The following is a 14,428-nucleotide window of genomic DNA, read 5'->3' as shown; positions in this document are numbered from 1 at the left end:
GACGGTGATATAAAATCCCAGAAGTAAGGGCTCTCAGAACTCTCACCTTAAAAAAGAGAAAACCAGGCTCATCACAAAAACAGGGGGTATCCCACTTCACTCCTCATATTCAGCCACCAGAGGGATCCTTTACTGTGCCAGATTGGAGATGATTTCTATATCCGGCCACTAGAGGGCCATTAGTAGTTCATGTATTTATAATAACCCAAACGATATAATCCGTGGTGAATGGCTCAAAAAAAGAGGGGGGGGGGGAGAGAGAGAGAGAGAGAGAGAGAGAGGAGGCTCCAATGGTATAGTATATTAAAAATAATCAATTTATTGATGTAAAAAGCATAATCGGACTCTCACATTTTAAAAGAAACACACAGCAAGAGAAGATAAAATGGTGGCGTCTTCCGCCAGTCCTACTGTACTTCCGGTACGTCCTACGGCCACTCCCTACGCGTTACGTCAGACCACGTGACTTCTTCATGGGGATCTTTTTTTCGCTTCGCGATTAAGCGTGTCATCCTTGCGCAGGGGCCATGCTAATCTTCTCTGTATCGATCCACTTTAAGTATATGTCCGTTCAGCCAATATGGGCCAAGGACAAAGGAGACGCCAAAAGTCTCTGAAGATGAATGGCGCCTGCGCACTGAGTCCAGGTTCAAGCCCCACCATCCAAGTGGACATAGTTAGATTAAAAAATTGCAGAGCGAAGCGAGACCCTGAGGGGCCCTGTTACTAAGTGCTGTTTTACATCATCTACCGTATGTCCACTTGCATGGTGGGGCTTGAACCTGGACTTGGGGCAGAAGGTACTATCAAGTGCACAGGCGGCGTTCATCTTCAGAGACTTACGGCGTCTCCTTGTCCTCCGAGCTGCACCTGCGCAGTATGAGGCGGACACTATCCGATGGGGGGACAGTTCTCGGCAGAACACCGGCACAGCTGGAGGTGCACAATGGGGAAAACACAAAGTTTTAGAGGGTGGGCAGAACCAGCATGTAAAGATTGTAATCAGGTGCCCCTCCCCCCCCCAAAAAAAATACCAAATTGAACAAAATACATGAGATACAACACGGGGAGCTTAATTATATCAGTTCTGTACCTGTGTGAGTGACAAACCAAACAGATATCCATGTACTGAAGTTGCATTGGTGACAGCTGAAACTTTTTGGACCCAAATTGCTATATATTTTTATACACTCTGTAAAATATTTTATATATATATTTTTTGGCATTCGACCCCCAATATGATTATTATATGCTTGAAATTGGAGTACAGAAACTTTTTGCTGTTTAAGTCTTGCTACTCCTGTGTGGAGTTTGCATGTTCTCCTTGTGCTTGTGTACTCCGGTTTCCTCCCACATTCCAAAGACATGCTGGTAGGTTAATTGTCTCCTAACTAAATTAGCCCCAGTATGTGTGTAGAAAAAGCCTGGGACCTGCATTCCACATGCCGGTCCCAGGCCCGTGTAAATGGAGGTGTTAAGGAAAGACATGGTGGCCTACCTTGTAAAAATTTGTCAAGCAAGTTCCATGGAAAAGGCTCTTATTAGTCATAGTGCCCAGCGAGCTGGGCCATGAAATCGCCAAGAGTTGGATAAAACTGTATGAATATTAGTGTTAGATGCTTGAGTGTTCCCAGGTCTACACACTTTCTGTTGCCATAATGAGGGGTTCTCACCATCCCTGGTGGATTTTATATCCTAGAGCAGGGTTCAACTCCAAATTGCAACACTAAGGCAGGATAAAGGTGAGCAAATGCCCATTGGGGCGCCATTCCTCCCCCTGACACCAACGACGGGGCGCCATTCCTCCCCCTGACACCAACGACGGGGCGCCATTCCTCCCCCTGACCGCAAATGTGTTGATGTTTATGCCCACTGATGCCAAAAACAATTCCCCTGGCCACAGTCTAGACCTCCCTAAAGTCTCAAAGATAATAAACCAGCCTTTTTTTTTTTTTTAAAGAAAGTTTAGGGACCCCCTGCCCTAGAGGATGTAACAGGAGGAGCTGCAACACAAAAAGGTGGGGGAACACACAACTCCCAGGTTAAAGCGGGAGTCCGCTGGGAGTGCGCGTTTTTTTTTTTTTTTTTTTTTTTTTTTTAAAGCCAGCAGCTACAAATACTGCAGCTGCTGACTTTTAAAATAGTGACACTTACCTGTCCAGCGCGCCCGAGATGTCGTCACCCGAAGCCAATCTCTCGATCGTCTCTCGGGTGCTGCCGCTGGCATCTTGGGTATGGGAATCAGGAAGTGGAGCCTTTCGGCTTCATTTCCCGGTTCCCTACTGCGCATGCGCGAGTCGCGATGCGCAATGAGGATGGACCCGCTGCCTCTGGGATCTGTGTGTTTCCCAGCAGGCAGCGGGGGACTTTCGGAAAGGGGCGTAATCTACGCCCCTTTCCGCAGAGAGCTATCCAGGAAGTGGGTGCAGATACCTGTACTGTACAGGTACCTGCACCCCCCTCCCCCCTGAAAGGTGCCAATTGTGGCGCCGGAGGGGGGGGGGAGGATTCCAATGAGCGGAAGGTCCACTTTAGGGTGGACCTCCGCTTTAACAAGAATAATTATCTAAGAATCCAGGGGTCAACTCAACCTACCAAGTTCCATCTATAACTAGACTACTACTTTTGGTTAGGCTTGTCCTTTATAAATGCTAAATCTCTTGTAGCAAATGAAGCCAAATGGAAGTGGTCTTCACTAGAGCATGCAAAACCCTGTGAACGGACTGGACAACACCATGCGTGGTGCTGGGTTAATATTAAGTGTCAACCTGATGGGAAGGAAATATGTTGACCTGCTCTTGAAAATGCCAGCTGCCTGGCTTTTATATTTTGTGAGCCACTCACCCAGACCAAGTATGATCAGAAAGTTGGAGAGAAGTCAGACATCCCCTGTCCTAAGTATCTAAAATAAGAAGCCAACCAGAAGATGAAGAATGGCAGGCTAATAAAGGTTTTTCTGTGTCTGTGCCAGTCCTCACTGAGCACCGTCAGCAGTGGAACCAAAGTTCTATATAGATCTGTCAGAGACACTTACCATATACTACAGCAGGGATCTCAAACTGGTGGCCCTCCAGCTGTTGTGAAACTACAAGTCCCATCATGCCTCTGCCTGTAGGAGTCATGCTTGTAACTGTCAACCTAGCAATGGCTCATGGGACTTGTAGTTTTGTAACAGCTGGAGGGCCACCAGTTTGAGACCCCTGTACTACAGCAAAATATGCATTTGTTGCCCCTATGTGTACCATGCAGGGGGTTGCTGCCTCTTGAGTTCTTCATTGTCTAATCAGCAAGATGTGACACTTTAATGCCTTAACCCAGTACAGTAAAGTTGTGTCACCCTGGCTATGGTTGTGTGTGCTAGACAAAAATGTCTACCAAAAGAAATATAATATTATATTATGCTTTGACGAAGTGGTCATTCCTTTTACGGTAGACGCATAACCTAATCCAAGACCATGGCCATCTTCGTTGTAATTGAGACCAAGGTCAAGGAAGGTCTAAGCACCTCATAGCCTTGAGATCAAAGTGCACCTCATAGTCTAGAGCAGCGATTCTCAACCAGGGTTCCGTGCAACCCTAGGGTTCCTCCAGAGTTTGCTAGGGGTTCCTTCAGGATTGAACAATTTCTGCCTCTCAGATAAGTTCCCACTCACACCATTAATCTTTTTAACTATCTGTAAGGAGGTAATTCTTCCCAATGACCACAAGTGTAAGGACCATTCTTCCCACTGACCATCACACTAATGTATCATGAGTTGTAGATTTCTAATTTTTAGATGGGGTTCCCTGAGACCGGAGAACTATTTCAAGGGTTCCTCTGTGTTGAACAGGTTGAGACAGGCTGGTCTAGAGATTGATCTAGTGATGCAAGTGAATTACAAGAATTGTGTATGCTGGACAAAAATGTCTACCAAAAGGAATTTATGTTGTGGCATTAGTCACATCCCCTTTATATTACATTGCCACATTGGGTGCATTGTATGGGACAATTGGCATCACTACCCCTAACTGGAAGTCCAGGTCTTGCATCTGCTCCATAGAGGATCTCGCATATCAAAATTTTCAATTTTTCTTAGCAACCCGCTCCCCTCATTTGTAGGAAATGGTTTAAGACCTTTGGAATTAGCCCACAGACATGTTAATCAGACCTGGCATTTTATATGTTCTTGTTTTAAAGTATAGGTGTGCGCCTCCATCGCAACCAACGCAATTTATAATGGGCTAGACAGAAACTTTAATTTAGACTTCAGGACAAGCTGTGGTTACATAACCAGCGCAACAATTACATTTTGTATCCGTGTCGGTTATTTTAGGTTATCCCCGTCTGATATTGTTGGAAAAATCATTAATGCTATTGCATTATTATCACACACCCAGTATTGAGCGTAATATAACCATATATTAAAATAAGAATGGAGATTAAGTTTTTATATGGAGATAATTTATGTCACCGTTTCACTGCATCTGTGTATGTTTTGGCTGTCTCACTTGGTTGCTAAGTACTTTACACATACTAGAGCAAATGTGGGAGGAAGCAAAATACCCAACCAATGTAGTTTTGGATAATGAAACTAGAGCACCCAAGTTAAACACACAGATATGGGGAAGGCCTACAAACTCCATGCAGATAGGGTCCCTGGTGGTCAGATTCAAGCCCAGAACCTAGAGCCGTAAGAGAAGCAGAATAAGGCCCATGTCACCATGCCAATCCTGTCATCGGCAGCATCTTTTATGAGTGAGACTCTACTTAGTTGGGTAATGTAAAATTTTGAATTTTTACAGTGTACAATTGCCTGTGATCCCTCTTTAGATGGCTCACATTAGATGGATTACATTATGTCCTGCACATAAGCTAAAATGTCTCATCATGAAGACGGTGCAAGAATACGCGTTAGCTACTGAAATTAGAAGGAAAGGCGTACGTTGGTTTACAGCTTGTGAAATGGGCATAGTGGTTCTTGGCTGGACACGAAATGAGGAGACGAGGGTCACCAGGACACGAAATGAGGAGACGGGGGTCACCAGGACACGAAATGAGGAGACGGGGGTCACCAGGACACGAAATGAGGAGACGGGGGTCACCAGGACACGAAATGAGGAGACGGGGGTCTCCAGGACACGAAGTGAGGAGACAGGGGTCTCCAGGACACGAAGTGAGGAGACAGGGGTCTCCAGGACACGAAGTGAGGAGACAGGGGTCACCAGGACACGAAGTGAGGAGACAGGGGTCTCCAGGACACGAAATGAGAAGACGGGGTCTCCAGGACACGAAATGAGGAGACAGGGGTCACCAGGACAGGAAATGAGGAGACAGGGGTCTCCAGGACACGAAATGAGGAGACAGGGGTCTCCAGGACACGAAATGAGGAGACAGGGGTCTCCAGGACACGAAATGAGGAGATACAAAAATTACAGAGCACCAATAGGAGACCAAGGGTGGGGTGAATGCTTGATAATGCCATACACCATGACCATGGTGATATTCTGGATTACCTTCTGGACTTCAATTGGACAGCAGGTGGTGGTAGCGGCTGTTAGGCTATCAGGCAACATATCCTAGCATGAATGCCAACTCTCCTGGATTTGCCGAGACAGTCCCACATCTATGCGGTCTGTCTCAAGGTTTCAGCATCACCTCTAATTGAGTTACTGAGCATGCACAGTAACTAAAAGAATATTGCCAAGGGGATTGTTTCCATGAATGGGTTCCCACAAATTTAGGGGTGGGATGGGACTGCCCACACAGTGGGTGCAAATTGAGAAGAACCATCAAGAAGTGGGCATAATTTAGGTGGACAGCCTAGGAGGAGGCTGTTCTGTGTATGAGGAATAGACAGGGGTGACCGTGTCCTGGGTTCCATTATGAGTTTTGTGTGTGTTTGACAATGTATCATTTTCGAACAAAATTCTAGCACTGTATGGCTCAAATCATTTTGTTGCTGTGTGTCCTTGTTGGAGAGACATTATCATTTCCTATCCGTACAACCTTGTCACCAGCTCAGGATGAGTGGAAATCTTTTATAACCTTACTACACTAATTATAAAGCATCAATAAAATCATCGCTATTTTTGCAGAAAATCATAAATAATTTTTTTCAATGGCATGCGAATATAGCAAAGTGCACTATAATTGTAGTTTCAAAACAGCTGGAGAGCCGAGGCTCCCTACCCCTGCCTTAAGCCCTGTAGTTGAATATCTAGAATATGTCACAAACATTACACCTAGATGCTTTGATGTTTCGATCACAGACAGACTTTCCTGTACCAAGCACATCACGAACATACGAACAGAACTGCTGAACAGAGACTCTGGACAGTTGTATGGCCATGTGCAGATGAAAAACAACACCACGTGCCGCTGTACAATGGTCGGAAAACAGCAGAGGCCAGCTCTGGAATGTTGTGGGTGTCTGGGGAAACTCTGGGCTTCTCATTCCAAAGAACTGTCCATGGCAACCACCTACTGCTATCCAATATATGATTTGGCAATTAGCCATATACACAATTTTTATTTCAGATGTGGGAAAGCCCTTAGTGACTTGAGAGGACCATTCTGGATTTCCAGCTACCCTTTGGTCTAGAGCAGTGGTTCTCAACCCTGTCCTCAAGTACCCACAACAGGCCATGTTTTGGGAATTTCGCTTGGAAAAAATAGCTGCCCAAAATACAAAGCCATTGACTGATTTAAAGCACCTGTGCAAGATAAAGGCAAACCTGCGAACATGGCCTGTTGGGGGTACTTGATGACCGGGTTGAGAACCACTGGTCTAGAGGACCAAAGGTTTCCACCACTGATGGAAAGGAGAAATGTCTGCGTTGCCTATAGCAGCCAGTGCATCTTACAAACACAAGGGTCAATTTACTCCCATCCTCAGATCTCTACAACATAAAGGTTTATCATTCTGTAGTCCAAGAAAAGAACTAGGAGGACACTTTGAGATACCACAGGACATCTCTAAAATTCTGACGCAATCAGATTCTCTTCACTTGTCAAACAGATATAACGCTTCCCTTTGTACTTTTATTACACCAAATGGGAGCAAGGAAAGATTTTTCTGAAAGAACTCATCTCCTGAATCAAAGCAGCAATTCGGGTCTCTGACATCTAGCAATTCGGGTCTCTGACATCTTAGCCCAGGGGAAGGGGACCTATGGCTCTTGAGCCAGATGTGGCTCTTTTGATGGCTGCATCTGGCTCTCACCTCTCAATCCGCGGATTGCGTGGTGTGCGATCCATGGATTGAGCCCATAGGAAAGGCCGCAGCTTCAGCCTAGCTCCGGAGCGGTGGCCATCTTGGTACATCCGGCAGCGGCCTAGGTGAGCAGCGAGCTGACGTCATCATCACCCGCCTCAACTGCTCGTGGATCTGCCTGCCTGTGTAGTGGTAAGCAAGCAGACAATCGTAGGGGAGATGTGGATATTACAGTGGGGGAGATGAGGTGGATATTAGTTATAAATGAAATTAGTCGATTAATCGATTAAAAAAAAAAATATATATATATAGTTTTAAACATATTGTATGGCTCTTGCAAAATTACATTTTAATATGTGGCGTTCATGGCTCTCTCAGCCAAAAAGGTTCCCTACCCCTGCCCTAGCCTCTGGTAGATCTGATTGCTTTCTGATGAGAGCCTCCTGATCCTTCAGGGTTTTTTTTATTTATTTTTTTAGCTTAACATGGTATATTTGGAGGGGTTTTCTCTTTCTCTGGGCAGATATACCTAAAATTTGACATGACAACTTTTCTCTCTGATGTCATTGTTTGGGTTTAACTACAGTTTAAAACCCAACTGCAAAAGTTTGTTACTGGTGTTTTGAACAGACTGGGGAAGGATTTATTTTATTTATTACAGGTACTTGTGTAGCGCTGTCAATTTAAGCAGCGCTTTACACATACACTATATAACCAAAAGTATTGGGACACCTGCCTTTACACACACATTAACTTTAATGGCATCCCAGTCTTAGTTCGTAGGGTTCAATGTTGAGTTGGCCCACCCTTTGCAGCTTTAACAGCTTCAACTCTTCTGGGAAGGCCGTCCGCAAGGTTTATGAGTGTCTATGGGAATGTTTGACCATTCTTCCAGAAGCGCATCAAGCACTGATGTGGACTGGTCCAAATCATGCCCCTTAGTTCCAGTAAAAGGAACCCTTAGCCCTTGTACACACGGTTGGAGATTCCGACAGAATGTGTCCGATCGGACCGTTTTGTTGGATATTCTGACTGTGTGTGGTCTCCATCGGACTGTTTCCATCGGAGTATCCGACAGACCAAGTTTTCCAACTTGTCGGTAAAATTTTCCGACAACATGATCCGATCGGACCTTGTCCGATCATGTGTAGAGAATTCCGATCGGACAAAGTGCCACGCATGCTCAGATCAAATTCCTACACCAAAGCTATTGGCTACTAGTCTGAACGTAGTCCCGTCGTAACAAAATAACGTCATCACGTTCTGAACGATCGGATTTTCCGACAACTTTGTCCGACCGTGTGTATACAACAGCTTTGGACAAAATCCGACGGATTTGGTTGTCGGAATGTCCGACCGTGTGTACAAGGGCTTAAAGTGTCAGCATACCAAGACATTTTGGACAATTTCATGGCATTTTGGGGCTGGCCCCTTTCTGTTCCAACATGACTGCACACCAGTGCGCAAAGCAAGGTCTATAAAGATATGGGTGAGTGCGTTTGGAGCGGAGAAACTTGTGGACAACCTTCCCGGAATAGTTGATGCTGTTATAGCTGCAAAGGATGGGCCAATTCAATCTTGAACCCTACGGACTAAGTCAAGTCAAGCTTTATTGTCATTCTTCTACACGTGAGGACATAACGTAGAATGAAATGTTGTATCTCAGAGGACCACGGTGCTACATACTAATTAAACGTAATTAGAAATATACAAAGGATAAAACACAGCAAAGAACTTAAAATAAAAAATTATAAACCTATACACATCTGGAAACTACGTAACTGTACATACAGTGTATTTCTAAGTCTTTGTAGCAGCAAGTCTTTATAAAAGTGTCTAGTAAACACTGGGTCGCCCTTAAAATTCATGTGCGTGTAAAGGCAGGTGTCCCAATACTTTTGGTAATATAGTGTGTATATATCCATCTATCCTCACATCCGTCTCTGCCCTCAAGAAGCTTACAGTCTAAGGTCCCCAACTCGCATTCATACCTACACATATTGGGGCCAATTAACCTACCAGCATGTCTTTGGAGTATGGGAGGAAACAGGTGTACCCAGAGGAAACCTGCACAATGAGAACATGCACATCTCAGGCAGGTAGTGCCATGGTTGCTGCCAGGCGGAAGTGCTAACAACCTGGCCACTGGTCTGTTAGGCCCCATTCACCCCTGAGAATTGTATATGTTTGTAATGCCAAAAAAAAGGTAATTGAAAAGAAATAACACTGTAGAATATTGATATAGGGAGCATCCAACTGATTTTTTTTTTTTTTTTTTTAGCTAAAGAATTCATTTGTTTTTCATCCATGTTGAATTTGGGAGCATACTTTAGAAGGGTTTTTTACTTCTTTTTGGTCTACTGTTGGTGTAGGGTTCTCAGAAAGAAAGTTTAAAGTGATTCAAAAGCCTAAACCTGTTTTACCTTTATCCATTCCTTGCATTAAAGCAAATGTTTTGGCATCAGCAACCCCCACCCCCCCGCCCCCCGCATTTACTTATCTGAGCCCTCATTAGATCCAGAGCTGTGCACATCGCCAGCTCTTCTCTTCCCTCACTTCCTGGTTTTGATGGGGCACTGGGAACTATTAGCCCCCAGTACTGTCCATAAAAGCCAGGGGCTCGGGAGTGAGCATGCAAGGACTGAAGAGGAGGGGCCAGGAGTGCTGGCAGGGGACCCCGAGAAGAGGAAGTTTGTGGCCGATTTGTGCAATTCAATTATGATAGATGTGTGTGAGTTTGTATATGCTATTGTTATCTCTATCGTTAATGTTATCTCTAATGATAGAGATAACATGAACGACAGCGATAGAGAAAACAGTAACGACAGCGATAGAGAAAACAGTAACGACAGCGATAGAGAAAACAGTAACGACAGCGATAGAGAAAACAGTAACGACAGCGATAGAGAAAACAGTAACGACAGCGATAGAGAAAACAGTAACGACAGCGATAGAGAAAACAGTAACGACAGCGATAGAGAAAACAGTAACGACAGCGATAGAGAAAACAGTAACGACAGCGATAGAGAAAACAGTAACGACAGCGATAGAGAAAACAGTAACGACAGCGATAGAGAAAACAGTAACGACAGCGATAGAGAAAACAGTAACGACAGCGATAGAGAAAACAGTAACGACAGCGATAGAGAAAACAGTAACGACAGCGATAGAGAAAACAGTAACGACAGCGATAGAGAAAACAGTAACGACAGCGATAGAGAAAACAGTAACGACAGCGATAGAGAAAACAGTAACGACAGCGATAGAGAAAACAGTAACGACAGCGATAAAGATAACAGTAACGACACAGATAACATGAACAATAGAGATGGAGATAACATTATCTCTGTCGTTAATGTTATCTCCATCTCTATTGTTCATGTTATCTCTATCTCTATTGTTATCTCTATCATTAATGTTATCTCTAACAATAGAGATAATGTTATCTCTATCGTTAATGTTAACGATAGAGATAACAGTAACGATAGAGATAACAGTAACGATAGAGATAACAGTAACGATAGAGATAACAGTAACGATAGAGATAACAGTAACGATAGAGATAACAGTAACGATAGAGATAACAGTAACGATAGAGATAACAGTAACGATAGAGATAACAGTAACGATAGAGATAACAGTAACGATAGAGATAACAGTAACGATAGAGATAACAGTAACGATAGAGATAACAGTAACGAGATTGAAGATAACATGAACAATAGAGATGAAGATAACATGAACAATAGAGATGAAGATAACATGAACAATAGAGATGAAGATAACATGAACAATAGAGATGAAGATAACATGAACAATAGAGATGGAGATAACATGAACAATAGAGATGGAGATAACATGAACAATAGAGATGGAGATAACATGAACAATAGAGATGGAGATAACATGAACAATAGAGATGAAGATGGAGATAACATGAACAATAGAGATGGAGATGGAGATAACATGAACAATAGAGATGGAGATAACATGAACAATAGAGATGGAGATAACATGAACAATAGAGATGGAGATAACATGAACAATAGAGATGGAGATAACATGAACAATAGAGATGGAGATAACATTATCTCCATCTCTATTGTTCATGTTATCTCCATCTCTATTGTTCATGTTATCTCCATCTCTATTGTTCATGTTATCTCCATCTCTATTGTTCATGTTATCTCCATCTCTATTGTTCATGTTATCTTCATCTCTATTGTTCATGTTATCTTCATCTCTATTGTTCATGTTATCTTCATCTCTATTGTTCATGTTATCTCCATCTCTATTGTTCATGTTATCTCCATCTCTATTGTTCATGTTATCTCCATCTCTATTGTTCATGTTATCTCCATCTCTATTGTTCATGTTATCTTCATCTCTATTGTTCATGTTATCTCCATCTCCATCTCTATTGTTCATGTTATCTCCATCTTCATCTCTATTGTTCATGTTATCTCCATCTTCATCTCTATTGTTCATGTTATCTCCATCTCTATTGTTCATGTTATCTCCATCTCTATTGTTCATGTTATCTCCATCTTCATCTCTATTGTTCATGTTATCTCCATCTTCATCTCTATTGTTCATGTTATCTCCATCTTCATCTCTATTGTTCATGTTATCTCCATCTTCATCTCTATTGTTCATGTTATCTCCATCTTCATCTCTATTGTTCATGTTATCTCCATCTTCATCTCTATTGTTCATGTTATCTCCATCTCCATCTCTATTGTTCATGTTATCTCTAATGTTATCTTTACAATTGCTTTACATTTTCTAGACTCCTGATCAGTTAATGATATGAAACTTCATGTACAGTTTTGGACAAATGGGGGTAAAAAAATAAATAAAAGTCTTCTGATATTTTCTTTCCAGGCCATGCATTTTCCATTCATGCAGAATTTTGTGAATCTGGAAAATACTGCATTAAGGTCTCTAGATGGGGCAGATCATAAAATGTACATATTTCACAGGATGAAGAGCTTTAATTATTATTTTCTTTATTAATTATACGCCCCATAGACACCATCCACCTTCCTGCCAGCCAGTGTCTCACAATATTTAGTGCTCATTGGTCCTCCCTGATGTACTGTAATATCCATGATATTTAACAAGGCTGTTCATGTTTCTGCAAAGGCTTTCTGAAAATGGGATTGCACCACACCCTTCTTCTGCTCCGATTTAACATCTAATGTTCTATTGTACATAGAGGTAGTAGTCTTCTTATATAACACGGTAAGAGAGCGTCTTCTGAAGTGACCTAGTTTGAGGGCCTCATAAGCCTGAGATTGTAAACAGTTTATTGAGGGGCATGGAGGCATGCAGGGAATTGTCCGCAGTCCTCTCTTGCATGATAAAATCTTCTGAAAGCCTCTGTATGTTCAGCGTTCTCCAAACAGTTTATCAACATGTCATGCAAATTTCACCCACTGGTGTCATGAACACAATGCACGTTGCCAGGATCCTGGTTCAGTGACCCCACTAATCCTCGCCGTGAAGAATTCATTCCGACGCAGAGAAATTCTAGATTTAAACAAGCCCAGACAGGCTTGCTGTACTGTCAATAAGTGCACTTAAATTGGATGCCAACAAAGGGTCAGTCCCCCTAAGGGAAATATTTTAGGTAAAAGGGCCTTTAGGCAATGATCTTCTGGCAAGATCCTTATCCGTACACACGGTCGGAAATTCCGATGGAAAAAGTACAAACCGATTGTGTGTGGGCTCTATCGGAATTTGTGCATCGGAAAATCCAACAGAAAAAGTTTGAGAGCAGGATCTAAAATTTTCCAACGACAAAGTCCAATTGCGTAAATTCCGATCGTGTGTAGACAATTCCAACATACAAAGTGCCACGCATGCTCAGAATAAACTAAGGGATGAAAGCTATTGGCTACTGGCCCATTTATAGTCCCGACGTACGTGTCGTACGTCACCTCGTTCAGAACAATCGGATTTTCCGACAACTTTGTGCGACCATGTGTGTGCAAGACAAGTTCGGACAAAATCCGTCAGAAAAAAATCTGATGGATTTTGTGGTCGGAATCTCCGACCATGTGTACAGGGCATTAGAATCCCAAGTTGCATAGTTAGTTAGTCAGGTTGAAAAAAGACACAAGTCCATCTAGTTCATCCAAAAAGAAAAAAAAAAAAATACAATCCTATATACACAGTTGATCCAGAGGAAGACAAAAACCCCCAGAAAAGCATGATCCAATTTGCTACAGCAGGGGAAAAAAAATTCCTTCCTGATCCCAGAGAGGCAATTGGATTTTGCCCGGATCAACTTTACCTATAAATATAAGCGCCCAGTTATATTATACATTTAGGAATGAATCCAGGCCTTTCTTAAAGCAATTAACTGAGCTGGCCTGAACCACCTCTGGAGGGAGTCTATTCCACATTTTCACAACTCTTATGCCCTGTACACACGGTCGGATTTTCCAATGGAAAATGTGTGATAGGACGTTGTTGTCGGAAATTCCGACTGCGTGTAGGCACCATCACACAATTTCCATAGGAATTTGAGATCTGGTTCTCAAATTTTCAGACAATAAAATCCATTGTTGGAAATCAAGCTAATGGGCGGTGCAGTACCACATTTGACCAGAGGTGCGGGGGCGCCGGGGACACTCAGAACAGTTGGGAGCCATTCGGAAATACTCGGAATGACTCGGAAATACTCCATTCCCGAGTTTAGCCGAGCTGTCCCCGAGTATTTTATTTATGAGGTCAGTGTCAGCGTACCCCCCCCCCCCCCCCCAGCCAGCATCAGTTAGTGTAAGATTTCCCGCCACACTATCAGCCCCACTATGTTTTGCTGATTGAAGCCATTACTAAATTACTAAGCCAAATAAATAATTTTAATATATATCCCATAGTTTGAAGACGCTATAACATTCACAAAAAACAAATATTATACACCTATTGTGATATGTAGCAAAATATTTTGGCCTAAATTCATGAAGAAATTTGATTTTTTTTTTTTTTTTTTTGTGTTAAAGCAGAAAGTAAAAAAAATTATATATTTTTCCAAATTTACCAAAAATAAAGACCCCAGTGATGATCAAATACCACCAAAAGAAAGCTCTATTCGTCATTTGTGTACAGTGTTGCAATTGTCAGGTAAAGTAGCGCTGTGTAAAATAGCAAAAAATGGCCTGGTCATGAAGGGGGTAAAACTTTCCAGAGGGCAAGTGGTTAACAGATTTTTTTTTTTTTCCCTAAGT

The 14,428-nt window shown here is 42.7% G+C and overlaps 1 protein-coding gene, 1 long non-coding RNA gene and 1 pseudogene across 2 annotated transcripts in view; 1 reads left to right on the top strand and 2 right to left on the bottom strand.

Annotated features, from left to right (window-relative positions):
- LOC143942819 (uncharacterized) overlaps positions 1-14,428 on the bottom strand; it is a 151,566-nt gene that overhangs the window by 97,494 nt on the left and 39,644 nt on the right. The gene's annotated exons all lie outside the window — the stretch shown is intronic.
- Positions 1-14,428, top strand: part of LOC143942815 (extracellular matrix protein 1-like) — a 40,755-nt gene that overhangs the window by 5,448 nt on the left and 20,879 nt on the right. The gene's annotated exons all lie outside the window — the stretch shown is intronic.
- On the bottom strand, positions 478-593 carry LOC143950486 (U6 spliceosomal RNA; annotated as a pseudogene).

The sequence above is a fragment of the Lithobates pipiens genome, unplaced genomic scaffold, assembly GCF_037356315.1.
Source record: "Lithobates pipiens isolate NorthernLeopardFrog02 unplaced genomic scaffold, aLitPip1_a1.2 Scaffold_30, whole genome shotgun sequence".
In the NCBI taxonomy this organism is placed as follows: Eukaryota; Metazoa; Chordata; class Amphibia; order Anura; family Ranidae; genus Lithobates; species Lithobates pipiens.
Note: the sequence above shows the minus strand (reverse complement) of the source record. Positions and strands in the feature narration are given on the sequence as shown.